Source organism: Camelus dromedarius, chromosome 33 (genome assembly GCF_036321535.1).
Source record: "Camelus dromedarius isolate mCamDro1 chromosome 33, mCamDro1.pat, whole genome shotgun sequence".
Lineage (NCBI taxonomy): Eukaryota > Metazoa > Chordata > Mammalia > Artiodactyla > Camelidae > Camelus > Camelus dromedarius.
The window spans coordinates 10,461,564-10,486,101 of record NC_087468.1 but is presented as its reverse complement, the minus strand read 5'-3'; the positions used below and the strand labels follow the sequence as shown (position 1 = coordinate 10,486,101).

Genomic DNA, 24,538 nt, shown 5'->3' with positions numbered 1-24,538 from the left:
GCGTTCGGGCAGTTCAGGGAGGCGTGCATAGACAGGAGGCAGGGGAAGCCTTTGACCAGCTTTTTCCAATGCTTATGCCCTAGGCGTTTGGATGGTAAGTTAGAACGTGGGCTTTGGGGAGTCAGGGCTGCACTTGCTCAAGTCATAACCCTGCCACTCAGGCAAGTAACTTTACCTCTCTAGACTTCATTTTCCTCGCCTGAAACATGGGAATGACACTTACCACCTCACAGAGCTGTTGTGAATAAACTTCTCAGTAACACAGGATAATGGGCGTGGCCCATTCAACCTCTTGGGTGCAGAAAACATCACATTATTTTTCTAGAGGAATAAATGAATGCAGTTTCATCACGTTGGCTGCCAGCTGCCGAGGTTGTTGGGAAGTTGAGTCTCAGGTTGTTCGCTGTCTGGGAAACTGGGACAGAGTCTGTGGTCTCCCAGCCGTGGTGCCGCTACCCGATGCCACCTCTCCCTCTGCCCCGGCTTCAGCCATGGGGATCCAGGCTGGGAGACAGCTTCTCTTTGTGCCTTTGTGGGGATCTAAGCTCATGGAAGTCCATGTTTGTGTGTGTGTCTCAGGAGAGAGATTCCTCAAGACAGGAAAGGAAGAAAAGGTTGGTGGGCACCACTCAAGGTACGGGCTGATTGCAGGTTCTGTGGCAGAACCCCAGGGGAGGTAGGAGGTAGAGGACCTCCGAGGAGAGGGCTGGAAGCTTTGGCTGTGGGGAACCCAGCCTGGCAAAGGTTCCAGTGCCTCAAGCTTGAAAAGTCCCAAAGCTACCAGACCTCAAGGAACCATGCAGAGCTGGACAAAGGCTATCTTGGCAGTGTCTGAAAATATTTGTTACTCCAATGATTGAATAAGGGAGTAGCCTGCTCCATCCCGCTGAAGCAGTGGCCCTCGGACCTGTGATGCTACAAACTCCCAAAGCTAAACCAGGCCAGGGATCTATTAAAACTTTATCAGGCAAACTGTGGTCCCTTCTGCTAGGGGTCTGTCACACAGAAGCCAAGGCAGCTTCCTGCTCTGGGTCTGGGGGCCATTAGTAATACCCTGAGGAGGGGAAGGTGATGAATGAAATGGAGAAAAAATGCTTCTCTGAAGTGCAGGCAGTGATTTTGTTTAGTAAAGTTGAAGCCTCATACCTGTAACCTAGCGACCCAACCTCTAGTTCCATATGACAGGAAAGCTTTCGCCTGTGCGTCCCCAGAGACACGTACCCATGCTTACTGCAGCACTGTTCTAATACGAAAATGTGCAATGTATTTATTCTGCAGTCTGTGGGTTGCCCACCCTGGGGTGATTGTATCACAACTCTGCCTCTCCTCCCTGTCTCATGGTTCCACTTGATGCCAGAAGACCACAGAGTAACACATTTAATATATTCCAAGAAAGGAAGTATGAACCATAAATTTTAGATCCAGCCAACCTGACCTTGAAGTGTAAAGACCACAGACAGTTACCGACAGGCAACAACTCAAAGAATATTATTTCCAAGAGCCCTTCCTGAGAAATTTACAAAAGTATGTCAAGTGTCTGATGATGAGAAAGAGATGTTGACATAAGGACCTGTGTGTGCTCTGTCCATAGAAAAAGCTCAGAAACAATGATAATCCTGCAGTGTGAGCATCCATAGACCCCAGACTGTAATCTCTAAACACAGTTTCACAGTTAGGAAACCAAGATGAGCCTGGAACATTTTGTTTTGCCCGAAAGCAAGGCAGCTATCAAAGACTACTCACTGTGGTGATGAAAGCAGGACCCAGGAGCTGACCTGAATGAACTTCCACTGGGCAACAATGGGAGACTTTGAGCATCAAACAGAAAAGGAACTGCAATGATTTGAACTAAATCGAATAGCTAGATAGATATTTTAATATCTGCGAGTCTATAATTATCCTAACAAATATTTCATTGGTCACCTTTGCAACAACATTCTAAAAACCACCGAAGGGAAAGAAATCCAGCGCATATCCTGGCTTCCCCATGTGAATTATATTTCAGAGCAACCTAAACAGTTGAGGAAGGAAAGTTCTTCTTCATAGAAGAATTTCAACTAAAAAATATCCCCTTATGAAATATGGGATCTAGGCAATAATATAAAATGGGTGTCAAAACTGCTGGTTGAAAAGTTGATGGGGGACTTTATCATGGAAGGATCAGGCTGAGAAATCTGTATTCAGTGATTTCATTTGACGTCACTCCAGGTGGGTCAATCAGGCATCATGGCCCCTGCCCCATTTATGTTATAAAAAGCTCACACCACCAGTGATGAAATGTTTTTACCAAAAGTGAAAGGAAGGGAGCAAGAGGAGGGAGGCAAGGAAAGAGACACCTCCTCCCTACCACTTCATCCCCTGAAATATGATAGTGTTTATAGAAAAGATGACCTTGGAGATGTTCTGGCCCCTCAAGCGCTGTGCTCGGATCAGGTGAGCGAGAATATGCGGTTACAGCAAAGAGGACAGTCTCAGAAAGTCCTGGCCGGGTGCAGGGGGCTTTCTCCCACCACCTGCACTTGCCACCACTGGGTGGTTCTCCTGAAAGAAGGAGCAGGAAGCAGCCTTGCAGAGAGCTTGTTCAGGGATCCTCAAGCCATGTTCCCATGGAATAGGAAAGTGATGCTTGTACTCCGTGCTGAGATTTAGAAGGGCTATCCTGCACCAAATAACAGAAAACAGGAATGGCCTTAGTTTTTCATTTTCCTCCGTACAGATTGCTGGAACTTACTGTTAGCAGACAAAATACATTAATTAATTAGCAAATCATATTAAGATAATGCTAGCCACTGTAATAACTAAACTCCCAAAGTGCGGTGACTTGAGGCAGTGCAAATTGTTTCCTCTGTAACAGTGCAGTGTGGGTGTTCCCGGCTGGCAGGGATGTAGGCTGTGTCCATCTGGGGGTTCTGTCTGCCTCTTGGGTCTCAGAGCTCTGAAGCCTGCAGCTGGGGCAAGGGAGATGGAGAAGGCACCTCTACTTTCATCATCACTTCAGCCTAGAAGAGATATACTTCTGTGGGTAAAAACTCGTCACATCTAGATGCAGGGAGGGTGTGGAAATTGTGGTCGTTGACTAGGCAGACCCTTCCTGGTGACACCTCTACACTCTAGGAAGGGGGAACATTTTTTAACAGACATATAGTTGTCCATGGAAATTAAAATTAGCTGAAAAGTCCTTCAGAATTCACGCAGTTCAATAATTTCCTTCTATGTCCTCATACTTGCTCTTGAATTTGATGCAATTTCATGTACATGTAATAGAATCAGTCCTAGTCTCTGCTGGCTAAACATGCCAGGGAAACAGGGTCACCCTTTGTATAAAGGCTGGGTAAGGAGAATATCAAGTGTAGTCAAAATTACCCTGGGCAATCTCCTGACTTGCCCTGTGGGTACAGTCTAGAATCGTTAAGTCCAGCATAGCCAGTATTCCCTTCAGTGGAGCGGATTGCTCACTTTTTGGATGGGAACCAGAGGAAGGATGTGGCTTGTATTTAGTGACTATGTTCAGGGCTGCCACATAGGGTTGGTCTAGGGTCTGCCCTAAAGGGTCCCTTCTAAAGAGGTATCTTGCAGTGTCACCATCCCAGTTTTTTGTACTTATTATGACAGATTTCCAGCAGATGGCAGTAGAGGGTCTTATGCGACTATGGTTAGTATGACGATTGTCCAACAGGGGGCGGTAAAGAGTCTCGTCTGAACAGGGCAGCAATGCATCTTTCCCTTCTATGTAACTGTGCACCATTCTGCACTAGGATTCAGGACCGCATTTTCTGGTCCAGTGTGTAGCTCAGTCCCGGGCCGGGGCTCAGTATTGCAGACTGAAGTGGCTATTCATTTAAGCTCCCGCTGAAGACTGAAAAGTGGCTGCTGCCTGCATTGCCTTGAGGCTCGGCTTTCTGGAACCTCTCCTTTGTGGACAGAGATGCTGGGACTATTGAAATAGGTTACTGAAAGCTCAGTGTCTGACCTTTATTTCATGCTACCAGCATCATTCCTTTATTTATTCATTCATTCTACAGCCTGTAAAGCTAGAACATAAAAATTGAGAGTGGCTTGAGATAAAATAGGAGGGACAGGCAAGGGTTGACCACCTTATTTCATGACACATCTCCCTCCTCCCAACCGTCACTGCTGATGATGCTTCTCCCAGGACATGAAGCCAGCGCACCGATAGTCTCCTGAAGATTGGCATGCCAAAGAGTTTGACTTCCCCTACGGCACTAAAGAGATCCTGGCAGGTTCTGAGCTGCCTCCTCACTCAGCCACTGATGACGATTTGGGAGTTGGATTTGGAGACCCAGGGAGTCCAGTTGGGAGACTTTAGCAGTGGTCCAGGTAGTGGGGATGGCAGACTGAACAGTGGAGAGGCAGGGAGAGAGTCAAAAAACTTTGAAGAGGCCAAGGGGTAAGCGGTTCTTTTAAAGCCTGGGGAGCATCACCATTTTTAAAGGGTAGGAGAAATAAGACATGCCCACAAAACCTGCAGAGAATGAAGGGACAGGCACGTGGGTCGGGTTGTAGTTTAAGTCAGAGATGGAAATTCAAGGAGGAGGGTGTGATCGCCGATGTCACGTTCTGGGAAGAGTTGCAAAGTGTGCATTGAATTTGGTAGCGAGGACATTGGTGACTTTAGCAAAGTTCTCTTGTGCTCAGTCTCATTCTTTCATTCTCAAAGAGTTAGGAATGATAGTGAAAGATGGAAAGATACACACACTGCATCCTTAACACCATTGTCTCCCAGTAGAATTGTAAGTGATTTTTTTGTCCTTCTTTGCTTATTTGGGCCTTCCATTTTTTTTTTAATCACAAGCATGTATTTATTTTCTTATTTATTTATGATAAAAAAAGAGACATGAGGAAGGCAGAACCCCAGGCCAGGGGCCCTCAGATCCTTTGATAAGCAGCTCTAGTCTTCCAAGTCCTATCTTGGCCAGACAGGATCCCGTACATCTAATACGCTATTCTCCAAGTCTTCTGTTTTCACACTTTGCTTTAAGGTTGTACTGCTAACCCTCACCATGAATACAGAGAACAGATCAGTAGGTAAACATGAATGAAAGCATTAAAATTAAAAAGATGGACTGATTTATTTTTTATATGCAAGAATTTCATGATGATTGGATTTTACAGAACCACAAGAAAACAAGATTTTGGGGAAGAATAAAATCCATGCCTATGGCACTGTACTTCAAAAGCAGCCTTTCCCTAAGACAAGGCAGACAAGGCTTTAATTTACATCTAGCAATTGCTACAACGTGTCGACTGCAGTCCACAAGCCTCTGATGACAATGACCTTGAATGTAACCATGTAACCTTGTGACTGGCTCCCCAACCTGGGCAGTGATGCTTTAGATACCGAGGATAAACTTCTTTTTTTTTTTTTTTTAAATGAAGCATCTGTCTTGAAAGAGTGGGTTCTAAAAACTTCAAAACTCTTTTGGCAGCTCCTTTGAAATAATCTGAGTTCTGTTTCACTAAGCCAAGGATTTTAAGATGAGAATTTCAAGATGGTCTTTGGAAATTTTTTTCAACTTTAGGTATCCTTTCAAATATTGAATTTAAATTTTGGTCAGTATGTTAATAGACATCTTGTATTACCAATGAAATTGCCTAAGATTAGACAGTTATGAATGCCACATTATGAATCATTCAGGTAGCATTTCCCCCTGGGGCTTGGTAGAACCACAGAAGCAAGCTCGTCATGGCTGTTGGCAGCAGTGGTTAACCTTCGACCCAGATGACAAGTCTGCTTTGATAGCATGACTTTATTCTTCCATCCATTTCAGGTGGGTATGCAACATGCATGCTGTTGATAGAAATCAGTGTTTACGGAGTTGGCAATGTTGAACTCTCATGGTTTAAGTACAGCCTATATCTTTCCTAAATGCATTAGAGGAGAAATCATGTATGTGTAATTGTTGTACACACAGTTGAGGTTAATAATCAGGGAAGGGAGGGATCCAGTGGGAATGTCTGCCAGCACTTGGGGTGGTTTTCCAGGGGAAGCATAGGCTGAACCAGGCACACATTCCCACCCAATTAAGTCAAGATGCCAAAGCAAGAATGTGCTTGACACCATTTGTAGAATTTAAGATCCAATGACTGATAATAAATAAACACCTAGGTGTTTGTTCCTCTCCCTGTGTGGGTGGCATCTGACGACAGTGGCGATGATCACAAGCAACTTCTCTTCTTCCTCATCTCTGTGGTGAGGCCATGGTGAGGGCTCACTGTCAGACACTGAAGCCCTTCTCTGCCTCCCTTGAAGTTATGCTGACTAGGGGACCAGCTGTGGCCAGAGTCGTGTGAACGGAAATGGTGTGTCTGTGTGTGCCCGCCCCATGCTTTCCTCCTCCTCCTTGGCAATTGTGTAGACCTCAAGCTGAAAAGGCTGCATCTCCTAGTCATTGCTGCAGCTCACTGTGATGTGAGTGAGAAATAAGCCTTCACTGTGTAAAGCCAATGACACTTGGTGTCTATTTTTAACGTTTTATAATATTTGCCTTTGAATAAGGAAGGAAGCATTTTACTTCCGGTGCGAGCAGATTGGGGTTAAATTTCTATATAAGTTGTTTCCAAATCTGCCTCTTGACCCATGATGCTCCTGAAGGCTCTGTCTCCATCCCAGTCCTCCTGCGGTGCCTCTCTGCCCAGTGCTGCCTAGAAAGCCTTGGGTCCAGAGGCACCTCGGTTATTGTTTACATGTGGGATGGCTAAGGTTGAGCTCAATTTTAAGACAGATTTAAGGAGGAGGAAGTGGCTATAATTATTCCCATTTTCAAATGAGGAACTGAGCCTGAGCAAAATGAAATCACTTGTTCAGAGCATACAGCTTTGAAACCAGGCAGGGATTCCGGAAGCCACGTGTTTCAACCACTGTGCTTAACTGTATCTCAGGAGCTGGATCAGCTTGACAAGTTCAAACGGAGTAAGTCCAACTGCTTTCCTTGCAAATTTACTGTGATTCTGTGAAAAGCATTTTTTTTTTCCAAATTGTTGGTTGTAATCCATCATTGGGTCATGAAATCAATCTAATGGCAAATTTTCAGGGAATATAACAGACTGTAACAGACCACACTGTCGTCATTCACAGGGGTAATTGCTCCATGAACATTGTGTTCATTATGCTCACATGTCATGTGTTTGATTGAGACATAAAATTCCATCTTTTGCTGCAGACTGTGGTCAACAGAGTCTGACAGCCCCACAGGAATTAGGCCCCAGGTGTTTGTGAGTTTAATGGAAAAATGTTGCATTTGTAGGTAATCTGTGATGCTTAATAGGCCAGTCCTCAAAAATGCCCCACTATACTTTGATTCCAAAAGCACAAGGTGAGTGAACCTGCTTTATTTAACCTGTAGGGAAGGCACCCATGGCAGCATGCTCCCTGGCAACAAGATGGCAGCCCTCCAGCACACCTAGATCATTCCCAGTGAACTGGCAGTGTCAGACAGGAGTCATCCCTTCCAAACAGCCTGTGCCTGAGGCCTCCCATGAAATGCTTCCATCTCTTTCTCTCCGAGGGCCAGCCTCACCGTCCCTCTTCCCTCCCACACATGGGGAATCCACTGTCCACCAGCTCATCGCTCCCCTGCCTGGTCTCAACCTGCTTTGTGCCAGATGTTCCTTTTTAGCTGGAGAATAGACTAGAATAGGGTACTCCTTTTTACAGGAAAGAAAATCAGAGTAGATTAGAAACAAAATAAAATTCACAGTGAGCCAGCAGTTTGACAATTGTATGATCTCGACAGCACTGTTTCCCAGACCTCAGTGTGCACGTGCGATCCACCTTGAGGACCTTGTTAAATGCAAATCCTGAGTCAGTAGGTCTGGGATGGAGCCTCAGATTCTGCATTTCTAACGTTCCCTGGTGTAGCAAGCTTGTGTTGCTGGTCCACAAAACACACTTTGCTTAGCCAGGGTTGGTCTACACAGTGCCTGGCAGAATAGGCACTCAAAAAACTTTGCTAAATTGAATTAAATTTCAGGAGAAGCTGGTTTTATGGCAAAACTCACCAGCGAGAGCAAATGTGATAAGATGAAGCAACCAATAAAACCGGTGGTTTGCAACCTTGGCTTCAGATTAAAAACGCCAGTGCTTGGGCTCCATTCTCAGAGGTTCTGATTTAATTGGTCTTGGGGAGGAGCCTGGACAGCTACAGCTTTAAAACCCTCTCCAGATGTTCCTAATATGCAGCCAAGTTAAAGAATTTCTGGGAAGAAAGTTTTGTTGAATGCATGCTATGTGTCTGGCGTGCGCTGAGTGAGGCACTAACAATAGGGTTGAGTCAGACCAGGTCCCTGCCCCCAGTGAACTTGTTGACTAATAGGGGAACTAGGTCTGTGTGTGACTATAATGCAAAAAAGTGCTATAGTACATTTGTATAAATTTGTTTAGGGAATACAGATAATGGAGGAACTGATTCAGTCAGAGGCAAAAACAACTGCCCAAGAAGTAATGCTATTTGGATCTTAAAGGATGAATGGGAGTTCACCAGGCAAATAAGGGGAGTAGCTGTCCCAGCCTCTCTCTGTTCTTCCTCATCATTAGCCATAGGGAGAGGATGTTCGGCCAGGACCCAGGATCCCAAATTTTGGACCAGCTGTCTACTGCTTCTTATGAGATTTATGAGGAAGATCTATGTGCAGAGAAGAAGGTCAGTCAATGCATGTTCTTTCTTTTTACCAGCGAGGGGTATTTGAGAAGCCCTATGTAATCTGCCAGCATATACTCTCAGTCAGGGTGCAGTCAGGAAAACAGCCCACATTAGATACTCCATATAAAAAAAATTTGTTTTTTTTTTATTTTTATTTTTTATTATGTAGTTGATTTACAATGTTAGTTTCAGGTGTGTAGAAAAGAAATTCTGATATATATAGATAGATATCTATATATATTTTTTCAAATTCTTTTCCATTATAGCTTATTACAAGAAATACAGCTTTCTGTGCTATACAGTAGGTCCCTCTTGTTTGTATATTTTCTATATAGTAGTGTGTCTCTGTTAATCCCAAACTCCTAATTTACCCCTCCCCCACCACTTCCCACTTTGGTAACCATAGTTTGTTTTCTAGGTCTGTGAGTCTATTTCTAGTTTGTAAATAAAATGTGTATTTTTTTTTAGATTCCACATATAAGTGATAATCATGTGATATTTGTCTTTCTCTGTCTGACTTACTTCACCTAATATGATAATTTCCAGGTCTACACATTGTTGCTGCAAATAGCATTACTTCATTCCTTTTATGACTGAGTAATATTCCATCATATATATATATGTGTGTGTGATATATATACATATATCACACACACACACACACACACATTTATATATATATACCACATCTGCTTTATCCATTCATCTGTCAATGGACATTTAGGTTGTTTCCATGTCTTGGCTATTGTAAACAGTGCTGCTATGAATATTGGGGTTCATGTGTCTTTTCAAATTAGAATTTTTTCTGGATATATGCCCAGAAGTGGGATTGCTGGATCATACAGTAAGTCTATCTTTAGTTTTCTAAGGAACCTCCATTCTGTCCTCCATAGTGGCTGCACCAATTCACATTCCCACCAACAGCGTAGGAGTGTTCCTTCTTCTCCACACCCAATAGAGAGAATTTGATAGAGGAACTAGTTACATGATAAGAGTTGCTGAAAATCCAAACAGGGAACCATAAGGTAACCCAGAGATTAGCAGGGAGCCCAAAAGGTGAAGGGCTGTGAGGATGTGGTGGAAATACCAGAATCCAGGGATCTGAGTTGTCTAATGGGAGCTGGAAACACAGCAAGGACTGCACAAAGGGAGCTGAGCTGACCCAGGAGAAGCAGCCACTGCCAATGATGCAAAGATGACACCCACTGGTCAAAGGACACAAGGATGCCTAGATTCCCCCTTCCACCTGCTCCCCAGTTTCCTGATAGTGCATGCCATTGTGAAAACCAAACAGAGGTCAGTTGGCAAAGGAGCCTAGGAGATAGCTTTCAGGGGTCAGCCCTTGAAGGTTGGGAAATGAATCTGGATGTTTACAGGCTTGATTGATACATTCTGGACTTCTGGCCCACAGCCTAGACCAAAATCAGACTGAGAAGCCTCTTTTACATCTAACACTTTATCTTGGCCTGGAGCAGAGACGCTCAACTGAGATGCTGGAGACATTTCCATGACAGGGTCTGGGGAGGTGAGAATCCCTAAGCAGCTTACCTCCAGCTGCAAGGCACATTTCATTTACTGAATGATCCTAGAAAATATATTTTCTGGGTAACAAGGAATAAAAATATCTTGGAATACTAGGAAGAAGCAAAGAATGGAAGGTGTTGGAGGAAGCCCACACTTAGGAAGAGAAGGTGCTTCTAGAGCAGAGGCCCACCTTGAGGGTCCAAGGTGAGACAGTCCCAGACGCATCCAGTTGTACTAGCAAGGAGAGAAGCAATCAAAGGATGGAGCCAATACCCCAAAGGAGAAGTATGACCAAAATGCACTCTCCTCACGGAATCCTGAAAGTGGAAGACTTGAAATGAAACCAAAATTTCTCCCAGCCTCAGATTTTGAAAGAAGTAACAGGATGCTACAGAATGTTCTACATCTTAAGCAGCTGCTCCTCTCAATTCCTATATGCAAAGAAACAGGAAAATGTGACCCATACACAGAAAACAAATATAAACAAAAAATAGGCAATGGAAACTACCTGGGAGAGATCCCAGACTGTATTTCACAGACAAAGACCTCAAAGCTATTATTACAAATGTATTCAAAGAACAAAAGGAAAACATGCTTAAAGAATTTTTAAAAAAGATTATAATAATGTTTTGTGAAATAAAGAATATCAATAAAGAGACAGAAATTATTTTTAAAAATCAAATAGGTATTTTGGGGTTGAGAAGTATGATAATTGCCATGAAAGATTCACTAGAGGGGTTTGACCGTAAATGTGAACTGGTGGAAAAAGGATCAGTCAACTTGAAGATAGAGATGATGCAATCCAAAGAAAAAAGGGAATAAAGAATGAAGAAAAATTAACAGCATCTCTTCGTTCCTTTGTTCTTTTTTCTTTTCTTTCTTTCTTTCTTTTTTTAATATAGGTGTTTCCAGCCATAAATTTTCCTCTAAGCACTGCTTTAGCTGCATCCCAAAAGTTTGGTATGTTGAGTTTTCATTTTACTTTTTCTCAGAATATTTTCTCATTTCCCTTTTGAGTTCTTTTTTAACCTCTTGGTTATCGAGGGCTGTGCCATTTAATTTCTACTTATCATTTCCTTCTGTTGTTGATTTCTATTTTAATACAACTGGGGTCACACTTTGTGTGATTTTAATTCTCTTTAATTTATTGAGGCTTTTTTATGGTCAACCAACTCTCTTTTTGTTGCTCTCATACTTTCCTTTAACTTCTGAGACATGGTTTCCTTCAGTTCTTTGAACATGTTTATGATAACTGATTAAAAGTTTTTGTCTAGTAAGTCCAGCATTTGTGTTTTCTCATGGGCATTCTTTTGACTACCTTTAAGCCTGTGTCCTTTCATTTTTCTTTATGTGTCCCATAACTTTTTGCTTAAAACAGGACATTTTAAATTATACAATGTGGCAATTCTGGAAATCATATTTTCCTCTACTCCAGGGTTTGTTGTTGCTTTTTGTTTGTTTGGTGACTCTCTCAGGATGATTCTATAAAGTCTGTATTCTGTGTCATTTATAACCACCAAAGTCCTTGCTTGGTTAGCTTAATTCCTATCTTTTTATTGATATTCTTTGTGTAGATTTGTTAGTTATTATACAAAGATATTCTCAAATGCTAGAATTAATAAGTTTTTATGGAGGGCTCTCTGTGTACGCTGAGGCATGTCCTCAGTGCTCAGGTAGGGAATTTAAACTCTGCCTTAGCCTTCATTTCTTGCTTGCTCCAAGCCTCAGGGTCAGCCAGAAGTGAGAGATCATGGCCTTCTCAAGTCTTTCCTGGACATGTGCACAGTTGTACACATGTGTGTATCCTTTCAGATTCCAAGAAATACATCAGCTCTTTCTAAAACTTCCCTGTGTACATCTTCCTCATTCTTTCTTCTTAATTGGTCAGCCTCTTGCTAGATCCACTGGTATTACCACCTTGGGCAGCCACACTGTTAAATGATTGCCACTGATTACTTTCACCAATGCTTTGTGGATAGAGCCATTTGCACCGAGTAAGTGCTGAGTCAGGTCAATTAAAAACAAGCCCTGAGAATGAAGTTTCTCCAGTAAGCTGCCAGACCAGTGAAATAGTGACAACTCTCTGGGGATAGGGCTTTCTGAGTTGCACCAAATCCTTTTTTGCCCCTCCAGTGGGCACTAGGCTGCTGTTTTTCACAGCAGGACTATTGGTTTTCAATGCTACATATATTCTCTAATGAAAACACATATAAACATTACTATATCATGTTTAATGGCCCCCAGAGAAATTCTCATGTAGGTCCCCAAAATAGCACTGCTCAGCTCTTAATTATCACATATAGATGATCTAAGTCAGCTTGCTTATTGTATATAGATTATCTAGATCCATATGTTTATCAGAATCCCTCAAGTCTTGTTAAAATACAGTTTGCTTGGTCCCACTTTCAGAGTTTCTAATTCAGCAGGACTGGCAGAGGGCTGGGAATTTGAATTTCTAGCAAGTTCTGAGAGGATGTTAGTGCTGCTGTTTGGGGACCACATGCTGAGAGTTTCTAAAGGACAGGGGATATTTTCCCATAAGCACACTTCTAGAATACTTTCTTCTATCATGTTGTGGTGCTTAGAGAATGCATAGCACCATATTTACTCACAAACTTGGCTCCTTTGATAATGTTCACTCTATAGTTAAATTGGGGCCCCATTCCTCGCCCCACAGAAAAGGTGATTAAGCTTTATAAGATCATCCTGAATTACACAGCAGTCAAGTGACAAATGTTATTGGGAGCCTGGTCTTCATTCAGTGTTTGTTACTATGCTAAATGAATGAATGGTTGAATTTAGACTGATGCCTATTTTTAAAAGTGAATTTAAATTTGTGTCTTTTTTTAAGCTAATGATTTAATAACTCCCTTAGTTTGATTAAAGTTATTGTGGCCATAAAAATGCATTGTCTGAACCCTTTTGAGAACACTTGAGAATGAAAGGGGACCATCTTTATTCCAGATTGTTGTCCGCATTAGGTTTTTGGTGACATAGGGAAGGTCAGATCTAATTGTAGATGATATTAGAGAATTTTTGTTTAATTTTCATTTCTAACAGGTTAATACCTTTTCTTTTTAAAGTATATTATAAATGCTTCTTTTTATACCCGAGGGATGTGAGCTCTCACTGAGAAGTGTTCTGGTTTATGAATTAAAATAGTTTTCGTTTAAAAATTTTTAAGGAGAATTTTTTTCTGATAAAATTCATACACTTAGAAATAAATGTTTATACTCATTCCAGTATTTACCCTTGCTCAAACAGAAATATTAAGGTTTAAAGTCATATTATGGTGAATTTTTTCTTCCAAAACTTCTAATTCTATTTTTTCCCCCTATGGAAAAATAGAACTTTGGGACAGAAGTGTAAGTAGCTAATATTTGGTGAGAGTTTATAAATGTATATATTTATACAATATGCCAGAACAGTCTGGAAGGATGTTAGCAATTTCTCCCTTCTTTTTGCTTATCTGCATCTTCAAAGCACTATTTTAATTTTTGCTTGTTTCTGGGTTGAATGTTCAGTCCCTAAGCGTCTCGGAGCGCCTGCGCACGTTAGCACCGGGGTAAGCGCGCTCAGCCCGGGGGCAAAGGGCCGGAGAGGCTCCCCGGTCGCGGCTCTTCCCAGAAATCTTTTTCCTTGGGGATGCGTCAGGGCCCCAAAACCCTCAGTATTTGTGAGGGCGAAAGTGGCATCGTCCAGTGAACTGCAGATGTTCAAGAACTCTTTGCAGGCGGGCGATTCACTCACAGCTGAGAGTGGGTTCTCGCAGGGTCCCAGGAGAGGTCAACGTGCGCAGCTCTGACGCCGGGCGAGGAGAGGCAGAGGAGGACCCGCCGGGTGGGGGCGGTCCGCACGGGGCTCGCAGAGCGCGCATGCGCGGCGAGGGGCGGGGCCAGGGCGGGGCTGGCGGGGCCACCTGAGCGGCGGCGGCGGCGGCGGCGGCACCGGCAGAGGCGGGTCTGGGGCTGCGGCGCGGACGGCGGGTTCGCGGCTGAGGTGGGCGCCGCGGGCCGGGGCAGGAGGACCAGCGCTTGGAGCCGGGCCGCAGCCCACGACTTCGGGACCGGGCGGCGGCGGCGCTGCTGCTGCCGGACTCGGGCGCGCGGCCCGGCGGGACCGAGGACGGTGGGGCGGCAGGGCGCGGGCGCCGCGGGCCGGGACGCGCCAGGTAGGTGGGCCGGGCCGGGCGCGACGCGGCGGCCGCTAGCCGCCAGGTGCGGGGATGCTCCCCGGGCGGGGCGGGGCGGGGCGGGGCGCGGCGCGGCGCGCTTCCAGACACCCGGCGAGCCGGACGCGCACGGCGCCCGCGGTTGTCATGGAAATCCTCCAGTCTAGCGGCTCCCGTGCGGTTGCGTCTGAACCTTCCGACCCTGGCGACCCCTAGCGAGACGTCGCCGCGGGCGCCCTCGGGCTGAGGGCGGTGCGGCGCTGGAGCGGGCGGCGGGGAGCCGGGATGCGGGACGCGGCGCCCCCGCGGCCAGGTCGCGGCTCCTGCTTGGTGCGTCTCCAGGACTGGATCCAGTGACTCCAGACGCCGAAGGCCTCGCGGCGTTTCGGGTATAAACACAACCGGGTAGAAATAAACCTGTACCTCGGTGCAGGGAAATCTGGTCCCCATCCTCCCAAACTCTTCCCTTTTTTGCTGGCCCAGAGCCCCCGACAGCATCTCTGGCATCTTGTTTCTGGTATTTTATTTCTGCATGGCTTTGCCAGTCGATTAACTGAGGCCTGAGAAACCTGCAGGGATCTGTGACCGTCTCTCTAAAAGCCATTCATGAGTGTGTAGGCCAGGCAAGATTGAAACACTGAAAACGTCAACGGTTAATTTACGTCTTTGTGGGCGAAAGGAGCCGTAATAGGCGCCGCTTTCCCTCCCCTTGTCGCCTGCCCTCTGACATTACATAATGATGTGTTCCTCCTGCCCCGACTTCATCCGTAATGACAGATCATGAAAATATTCCTCTGGGTAAAAAAAAAAAAAGTATGAACCCATCTTCGTGTCTTTTGCTTTGCCACTAAATGTATTTTGTTTTGGGAGACTGCTTAAGAGTTGAATTCTATTTGCCACCTGCCCCTTAGGGCGTCTGAAACGAGGGAGTAGGGGGTGGGGTGGCAGTTGAATGTTGCAGAGAAATTCTGCCTGATTCATCTTCGTGGTGGATTGTGTGGACTGTGGGTAAGCCAGTGAGGTTGGAGACTGAACAGGCTGGGATGTGAATCCTGAATCTGCCAGTTGCTAACTCTGGTTCTCACTTTTCTCATCTCCGGAAGGAGAGAACAGAACCTACTTCGCTGAGTTTGTTTTGGAATCTAGATGCTGTTATTCACGTAGAATAGCTAAAAGTTGTCTTAGAATTAGACCTGATTTTTCTTTGGTTCAGAACAGGCTTTCTTTAACAGTAATTTTGTCTTTGGATCTAGGCTAGGGGCCTTTGGGGGCGTTGTTTTCTGAAATGCTTACTCCTGGAAGATTCAGTTCACTGGTTTCCTTGAAGAAAGTTGAATGGTGGTGCCCACGTGGGAGGGTCATTGTGGTTGTTGGAGGGTTGGTGTCGGAAGACCATGATTCTGTCCCAGGGGTGGTGGTGTGCGTGAACAGAGCCCACAAGGCCTAGTACCTTGTGGTGTCTTGCAAACAAGCCTCTGTAGCAACAAGCCAAAGTTACAGGGAGAATTTGCCCTGAAGACAGGGCTTAAAGGAAGGGATGCTGAAAAAACTCAGAGAAAGTAGATCTCTATTTCTACTGAGCTCAGTGGTAGCATTCGTTGTACTAATCCTACTAGCTACTTGTCTGTTTTTCATTTGGCTTATGCCGTCTGAGTGTTTATCTGCTCAGTTACAAGTCCTGTCTTCCAACTAGACTCAAGGGTAGACATTATATCCCATTGTTTTTGGAAACTGGATATTTTGGTGTAATGCTGTTAAACTGAATGCCATTGGGGTTTTAAAAAAATCACTTTAAGGAAAGGATGAAATAAAATAATACACCTGAGAGGTAGTGGTCAGCTGTAAAGCTCTGGAGAGACAGGATGTGTATGACAGAACTACTGACCCTGCAAGCCTCCTTAGCCAGCAGCCCACCTGGGAGTGTCCTCCTCAGCCACCAGATCTGCAGATGCACCAAAGAAACGGAACAAGAAGGCGCTTGGGACCAGCTGACCACCAACCCCCACCCGATGGCTTAACATTTCAAGAATCCAGTAAGAGTAGAAGGGGAGACTTTGGACCAAGACTATTTTATCCTGGTTTCTAATGAAAAAAAAAACCCCTTTATAGATTATTCCAGGAAGGTCCCTATAGCATCACCAGCTGCTCATACTATCAGGATGCTTTGGCTTTGGCCAAGGGAAAAATAGCACAAATTTGCAGTGATGGCTTGATTATGTCTGTGCCTCATCTGTGGAACTTGATTAATAATGAGCTATTCCTGAGAGATCCTTCAAAACAGCTTTCTCCAATGCCCTGGAACAGAAGCTCTGTGAGGAGAGCATATTCTGGGGAGACCAGGATTAACGTCAGGGCAGGCCTGCTTCATTTTGTCTCTCTGTGCTTTTAAGGAAGATACTGTCGTCAACTTAGTCCCCAGGAATTTACTTGTGTTTCTAATCATATGTGCACCTTGCTTTCTTAAGGAATTTTTTTGATGTTATTTCAGATTTACTGGAAAGTTGCAAGAATAATCCAAAGAGTTCCCAGATATCCTTTACCTAGATTCTCCAAATGTTGACATTTACTACATTTGCTTTATCCTTTCTCATATTTGTGTGTGTGATTACTTTTCTCTGAAATGTTTAATGGTAAGTTGCAGACTTGATTCGCCTTTACCTCTAAATACTTCATTGTGTATTTTGTAAAAGCAAGGACAGTCTCGTATGAAACAACTGTATGATTATTAAAAATCAGGAAATTAAATGCTGATGTAACACTGTTGTTTAATCTGTGGGTCTTTTTCAGATCTTGCCAGTAGCCCCTTTAGAGCAGAAGAAAATCCAAGGTTATGTGTTGCATTAAATCGTCCTGTCTCTTTAGTCTCCTTTAATCTGGAGCAGTTCCTGAGTCTTTCTTTGTATTTCATGACTTTGGCATTTTTGAAGACTACTGCCTGTGTTTTGGATAATGTCCCACAACCTGGGTTTGCCTGCGGTTTCCTCAGGCTTAGATTCAGATTATGCACATTTGGCGGGTGTAGCACAAGGTGATGTTGTCGCCGTCTTAGCGGGTCCCACAGTGGGGGCATATGCTGCTGATTAGTCCCATTCACTGGTCATACTAACTTTGATCACTTGATTAAGGTGCTGTCTGCCAGGTTCCCTCTCAGAGAGTTACCATGTTTACCTTTGTAATTAATATGGATCTTCTAGTAAGATAACATGAGACTATGTGAATATACCGTTTTATTCCTCATTCTTTCACCCACCAGTTTTAGAATTCATTGATGATTCTTACCGGATCAGTTACAATAGTCGACAGATGGTAATTTTATAATACCATGTTTCTCTCTACACTTCTTAGTTGGAAGTGTACTAAAAGGAAGAACTTTCTCTTTCCCTCATTTACTCTTTGATTTACGTATCTGCACTCATGAATTCCTGCTTTCTGCAAGAGATTATAGTTTGTTACCCTCATTGTTTATTTTGTTGCTTAAATCATCCCAGACTTGGCCTGCAGGAGCCCCTTCCAGCTGGCTCTTGTGACCTTTTGACGTGTCCTCATCATTCTTTGAGGACTTCTTTACTTTCTGGCACAAAACTGTCAAGACTGAGCTTGTACTTTCCAGCCCTGGAACCAGCCATTTCTGCGAAGAGTCCCGGTTCCTTTTAGTGGAGAGTGGTTTTCTAAAAACCCATATCTGGGTGCTTAGGTCGGCTCCTTGCTGCCTCTAGGTTTTTTCAGTGGACAGTTGCTTTCACTATAAACATAAATGGAGATACATTAGACAAAATTCTGATTTGCTTTTTAAATTGAACACTATGTCCCAGAGGGCTATATGTAGTAATGTAAAAAGTTTGGTCTGTATTCCAGAGTGAGTGTGTACCATAATTTACTTAACTATCCTTTATTGATGGACACTTAGGTTGTTTCCAATATTCTGCTCTGAAAATAGTTGGGAATCTGTGAACCACATCACTGTCAACACTCACAAATATTTTGGCCTTCTATATTTCTGGGTAAAAGAGTAATATTAACTGGACAGCTTTACTGAATTGGCCCCCAATTCCAAGAGACTTTAATCCCTTTGTGCTCTTTTCATTGGTGTGTAAAATTGCCTTTTTCCTTTAACTCGGTCGACACTGAAGAGTTAAAAATCTTATTTTTGCCAATCTAATAGATAAAGAAGACATTGCTGTTTTAATTACATTTCCCAAGTTACCAAAAATATTGAAAACCTTTTCTTGCTAGTTTATATTTTAGCTTCTGTGAGTTACCTATTTATATTCTTTGCCCCCCCCCCCTTTTTTTTTATCTTATTAGGTTGTGTATCTTGCTGGATTGTGGAAGTTACTATAAACTTTAGACTTCATTCTTGGCAGCCTTAATCATCTCCTTTAAATGTGATGCATTTTCATCCTAAAGGAGAAGGAAGCTAACATTTTCTGAGCACCCCTACATACAGGCCCTGGGCCAAGTGTCCCTGTGCATCCGCGGCAAGGTCCTGGGAGATGACCAGTGCTGAGGAAGAAGCTGAGGTGGTTATAACCCCAGGTCTGTCTGGATCTAGTGCCATTTGCATGAAATTACATTGCTTCCTTCACAGGCTTTTAAATGAATGCTTTACTTTATGTATCAATGTAGGGATGAGGATTACTTGCCTGGAGTCCCCAGTATCCACAATTTCTGTTTTTAGTATTTTGATATATCAGTAAGGAACTTTTTTATTTGGTCCTGTTGGTTGAGCTCACACATCTCTCCAAACCATGTATTTGTATTCCTGGAACTACTGTGGACTCTGGAGCCAAACTTCCTGTGAGCCTCCAACTAGCTGTGTGACTTTAGGCAAGTAGCTTAATCTTTCTGCGCCTGGTTTTCTTATCTGCAAAACCGGGCTAATGGTAGTGTCTACCCCAGAGGCTTGTCGGAGGGGTCAGATAAGTTAATATACGTACAGTGCTTGGAATGGCACCTGAGGCCTGCTGCGCCCTCAAGGGAACTTGGAATGAGAGCAGCCTTTTCTCATTGGGTTTATTCTCTTAACCATCCCTTTCCTCATAAGCTGGCAGGGCTGTGGGAAACCAGGCCCCCTGGCTGCTGTGTGCTTGTCTCTTCTCTATGGACCTTGCTCGTGCCCTGTCACGTGCCCTCATGTTTGTCCGTGGTCCCCAGCCTGGGGCAGGTGAGACACTGCAGGCCTTTCCATGTGGAGTCTGCTCAGTGGAGTTCTCCTGGCGAAGGCCTCAGAAGCAGCAAGTGTCCGGTGGAGGAGGATCAGGCTGTGCTGAAGCAGATGAGCTGTCCGTTTTCTGGAATGGGGTCAGGAAGAAAGAGGGATGTCCTCTGGCCTCCAGGAGGAGCAGAGGGGACTGCTGGAGAGGTGAAGCATTCATCTCCCCCCAGCTTCTTTCCTGGGACCTCTCAGAGCCTTTCCCTCAGACTTCTGGTGAGTTCCTGAAGCACCCCTTCCATTACACTTACAGGTAGGATTCTGAGCTCCTGAAAAACCCCGCCTCTCTCCCTACCCCCATGCCTCCACCATTGCCCTTGGACAGCTGGTGTCAGCTGCTGTTACAGTAGCTGTCTGATAAAGTTAACTCACTCTCCAATGTGCAACTTCCTTTCTTTCCCTGTCCTCTGTTGCTTGCATTTCAAGTGGTACATTCTCTAACCCATTAATTAGAGGTTTCAAGAAGGATAACCTAGGTGTGCAAATTCTGGGAGTGTGAGGGAAATGTATGTAGGCAGGTGGGTGTTTCTGGTGAACAGGTCCTATTAGGAAGTGAGGATGCCCAGTTGAGGAGTCTCCCTGGGGTTATGGATTATGGGGTGTGTCAGTGGGGGTGCTTTGGCTGCCAAGTAAACAGTAAGGCCATTTATTATCTTGCAGAACTGGAGTCCTGCTCTGTCCATAGTTTTGCGGTTTTGTCAGGACTCTTCTGCCTCACTGCTGGTTTCATCCCAGGGTCAGCCTCCTCATGATTATGAAATGGTTCTTAGCAGAAGTGAAACTGCATGTTTCCCTTCTCCTGATGGGACAGGAGACACGCCAGCCAGTCCCCAGCTGTCCTCCCTCCAGTCTACAGGAGCAGTGAGAATCACGCGACCTCCCCTGGAGGCTGTGAGTGCCGTGTGCCGAGACTCTGAGGTGGCCCGCAGGCCAGCAGCCTCAGCGTCACCTGCAACTTGTCAGATACAGGTCATGCCCCACCCAGCCCGCTGAATCAGAAACTCTGGGTTGGGGCCCGGCAGTGTGTTTTTAAACAAGCCCTCCAGGTGATTCTGATGCAAGGTCAAGTTCGAGAACTGCTTTCTTAGTCTAATCAAGACTGTCCTCACTCCTCTGCTGGAGGTGGGGCTGGTGTTCCTATATCCAGAGAGGAGAGTTCTCAGAGTAGGCCTAAAGGAGAGTGAAGTTGGTGGTCAGCCCCCCATGTGAGCTGAGGGGCACACCAAATCATTCAGGAGCCTGTGTGCAGCTCAGCTCTCCTTGGCCCCCTGCCCTGTGCCCCAGTTAATTGGCCCAGCTGAGCATCCCAGCTGCCATGCCGGCAGCCTCTCCAGCTCCCTGAGCATGGCCCACATCCTCCCTGTGGGGCTTGGCGCTGAAGGAAGCAGCGCTGGTGACACTCCTGCCCCAGCTTCTCCCTCTGGCCCAGTGGGGATGTAAACTTTGGGCCCTGCTGACTCCTTCCTGAAGCTGTTCCCCAGGCGTGTTCCAATGGGTAGGGTTTGCACACTCTACTACTTCTCAATCCATTAGGGAAAAATAGAGAGCAGTGCAGTTAGCAGGGGCTTGAGATGTTTAAGGAGGTGGCCTGGAGGGACAGGAGCCTAAGGGACTACTTTTAATGGCAGTGTGTACCTCTCTGGCGCGGCTGGTATGACCTGCTTTAATTGTCCCCTTTCAGGAACACAGCTCCAACTTCATGTTTGGGTGAAATAAATCAGCCACCTCCCCAGTGTAATTTGTGAGATCAGAATAGCCCACTGTTCCAGATTTTCCCTGGAACTAGTTTCTAGATTTTCTTGACTCTGCAAGGCTTTAAAGGTTCATCTTAATACATAAAAATGATGTATGGGAAGCACCTCGCTGAGTGCTGCCCCATCAGCTAATTGCCCAGGAAGGAGAGTGCGTAGCTGAGGAGGAGAAAGGCCAGGAAGGGTCCGGAACAGTGTTTCCAGACGGCAGTGGTTTGTGAAATCGATTTGAGGTTGTAACCAGCATTTAAAATTTTTTTTGAAGTAAAATAGAAAATATCCAAGTATATTTCCTACAGGGAGGGTAAGCATTTTTTGATAAAGCATGTAGTTATTTGCATGTGGTGTATATTTGAGTATTGTATCAGCGTGAAGGTTTCTCACTGTCGGTTTTGGTAAAAATGTGTCAAATCCCAAGGGTTGAGCCCAGGGAGGAGTGGGCTACACTGGACATGTACACACATGGGGTCTTTTCCTGAGAAGGGGGCTCCGGGGGTCTGTGGCTCATGCTAGGTGGAGAGCCACTTACCTGAAATGAGAGGGTCCTTTGAGCCGTGTAGGCTGGGGCAGTGGGGCCAGAGACACGAGGACAGCAGGAAAGAGGTCTAAACTCTGGTCTTGCTCTGGTTTATTGTTTGTGGTGTTTGACCAGCTGGACCAGGTCCTCCTGATGGTGTTGGGGGTCCTTAGCATGGCTGCTCTGAGAGGTGGGGTGGCAGTGGCAGGGAGCGTGGCAATTTGTCAGAGGTTGAAAATTTGACTCTGGACCAAAATTTGACTCCAGACACCTACGTCTTCATCCATCCTTCTAACAGGGTGGATGAGCGTATATCTACCTACAGAGATTGGGCGGAGGGGAAGGAGGCAGAGGTGGAGATAGATGTAGACGGATGTCTCGAGGCTGGCCCCATTGCTGCCTGGAGTCCCCCCCACACTCCTTTGTGGCTTAACAGTGACAAGTCCACTCCCAAGTCACCTTGACTGCCTTTGGGATGGTATGATATACATTATTTAATGCAGAGGTTAGTCTGGTTTGTGTCACAAGCAGAGTCATATGTAATGCAGGGGTGTCTGTGTTTTTTGAGGGGGGCAGGTTGGATTGTGGGAAGAAAAAACGCTGGACAAAAGCCTAAGTCAACTTCTCATCCATAAAACGGGGAAGATGCCTGGCTTACAGAGGCAGGCGAGGGGGGCTGTGCGGATTCAGTCATTCAGGCAGGAGGGTTCTGTGCGCTGCGGGGCTCTGGAACAGTGTGGGTGGGGGTTACTGTCTCACAGGAGGCCCAGTGTCTCCCCTCTCAACTTTCACACTTGATAACTGTCTTTCCTACAGTGCCCCTATTCTAAAAAATGCACTGAAAAGCCTAGAGTACCTCTCATCTCTGAGTCCTGCCCAGGGCACCTCTGAGGGGAAATCTTGCAGAGGAAGGTATTTTTGAGAGGCCAGGGACAGCTGGCAAAGGTCAGAGGAGAAGGATGTGGGGGGCCGGGGGGAAGTGGGAGGGGCCTGGGCGCCTAGATATTTAGTCAGGTGGTCAGTGACCCAGCTGTCTTCTATTGACACTTTTTTTCTCCCTAAACCACATAGAAACTTGTGATTGTGTGCAGTGGAATGTTAAGTATTTTTGCATTTCCTCATTTATTGCTTTGATTATGTTCTGCAAAAACAATTGTTAAAGAAAATGATCACATTATACTTTGAGCGATAATCAAATCAAATGACATGGAACAACTGACAGCACCCAGTTAGGATGGGACTGTGCGCCAAGAAATGTCAAGATGCCCCAGCTTCTTCCTAGCATTGTTACTCCGCTGGTTTGGAAGAGAAGAGATGGGTGAATGGGTTGGCCTTGGGGAAACACCTTGCTGGTCTGCAGTGCCCTCCTCGGGTGGAGGAGAGGGGCGCATTTGGGCTTTGCCCCAGCTTGTTGGTGAGTTGGTGAAGTCAGGCCTGAATCTTACCTCCTCCTTCCTTACTCATCTAGTGAAGATCAGTCCCTGCACTTCTTCCCGCCTCCGCCCCCACTCCTGTCTCGCAGCGGAGTGGTGATGGTGCCTGAGGGCTGCAGGGGTTGTCGTGTGTGCTTGATTTGGTTGACACTGGGCTCAGACATGCACACGTACACAGAGGCTATTTAGGGAAGTGCTTCTTGAGTCTGTGGCCTTGGAAATCACCCCCTGCCTCTGTGCTCTTTCGCTTTCTCTCCCCTCTGCCATGACTCAGCAGGAGCTTTCTAGCATGAAGACGAGTCAGAGATTCTGGAGGACCCTGGGTATGTCCGTGGAGATGGAAGCTGCTTGCACATCATGCAGACCAAACCCCTCCTGGTCCTTCCCTGGCGGCTCCACCCTGTGCCCCTCCCCACATCCCTACTCTGAGGCTCTTTGCGGAGAGTCCCCCAGTACAACTCCATTTTATGTTGAAGCCCAGATCCTTGCCATTCTCCACTGGCTGATGGAGACCACTCTGCTCCCTGGTATTTTCCCTGATCATTATGCTCAGCTGTTGTCTGATTCAGCTGTGGATTGTCTTTCTGGCAGCTTGACATCCTTCTCTGACTTCTTTATCTACCTCTCTGATCTCCTTTTACTTTATTTTTGACCTCTTTTATTCCCTATTAGCCATTCCTGACCTTCTACATAAAGGGTACATGGAGTTTAAGTTACCAGTCAAAGCACAAACTGATTAGAAAGAAGAAAAGAAAGAGCCTCAGATGGATCCACCTCTGTGAGTACCGTGCCTTCAAGAGGAGTCTTCATATCTCAGGGCTGCTGCCATTCATGAAAGCCTTTACAGTCTTCGTTTGTGTGTCTTTCTCCTTGAAACACGGTGGAACCCATGAGAACAGGAACCTGTCTTACTTGAAAGCACAATTTGCCTTGCAAATAGTTGGTGTTCTATGAGTGATTGCTCCAGCACATGTTTGATGGTTATCGTTGTAGATGCCTTCAGAGTGTGTGGTATTTTGAATAACTTCAGTGGAGGAAGGGAGATCTTTGCATTTTTGAGTCAACTTAATTATGTAATCATTCTTTAATTAGTCACGTATCTTTACCAAACTCGGTATTCACCTCATTGGTCAAGGAAAGAAGAAAAGCCAGCAGATGGATCAGGAAGCAGTGAGGGACCCTTTGTAGGGTTGGTTCACGGGCTCAAAGAGGAAGGATGCTTCTGTGACAGGAGCTCCACCATCTTGACTGTTAAGAAGATCCAGGTTTT

General features: G+C 45.3%; 1 protein-coding gene across 14 annotated transcripts in view; it reads left to right on the top strand.

Annotated features, from left to right (window-relative positions):
* Positions 1-14,199: 14,199 nt before the first annotated feature.
* The window catches only part of INPP4A (inositol polyphosphate-4-phosphatase type I A), a 118,323-nt gene continuing 107,984 nt past the window's right edge, over positions 14,200-24,538 (top strand). For 4 of the 14 annotated variants that reach the window (XM_064481875.1, XM_064481869.1, XM_064481872.1 and 1 more), the window contains exon 1: positions 14,200-14,355. The gene's annotated coding sequence lies outside the window, so the exon portion shown is untranslated. Of the gene's footprint in view, positions 14,356-14,658; positions 14,745-24,538 lie in introns of those variants that run through there. The other 10 variants (XM_064481880.1, XM_064481878.1, XM_064481873.1 and 7 more) reach the window with 4 other exon arrangements.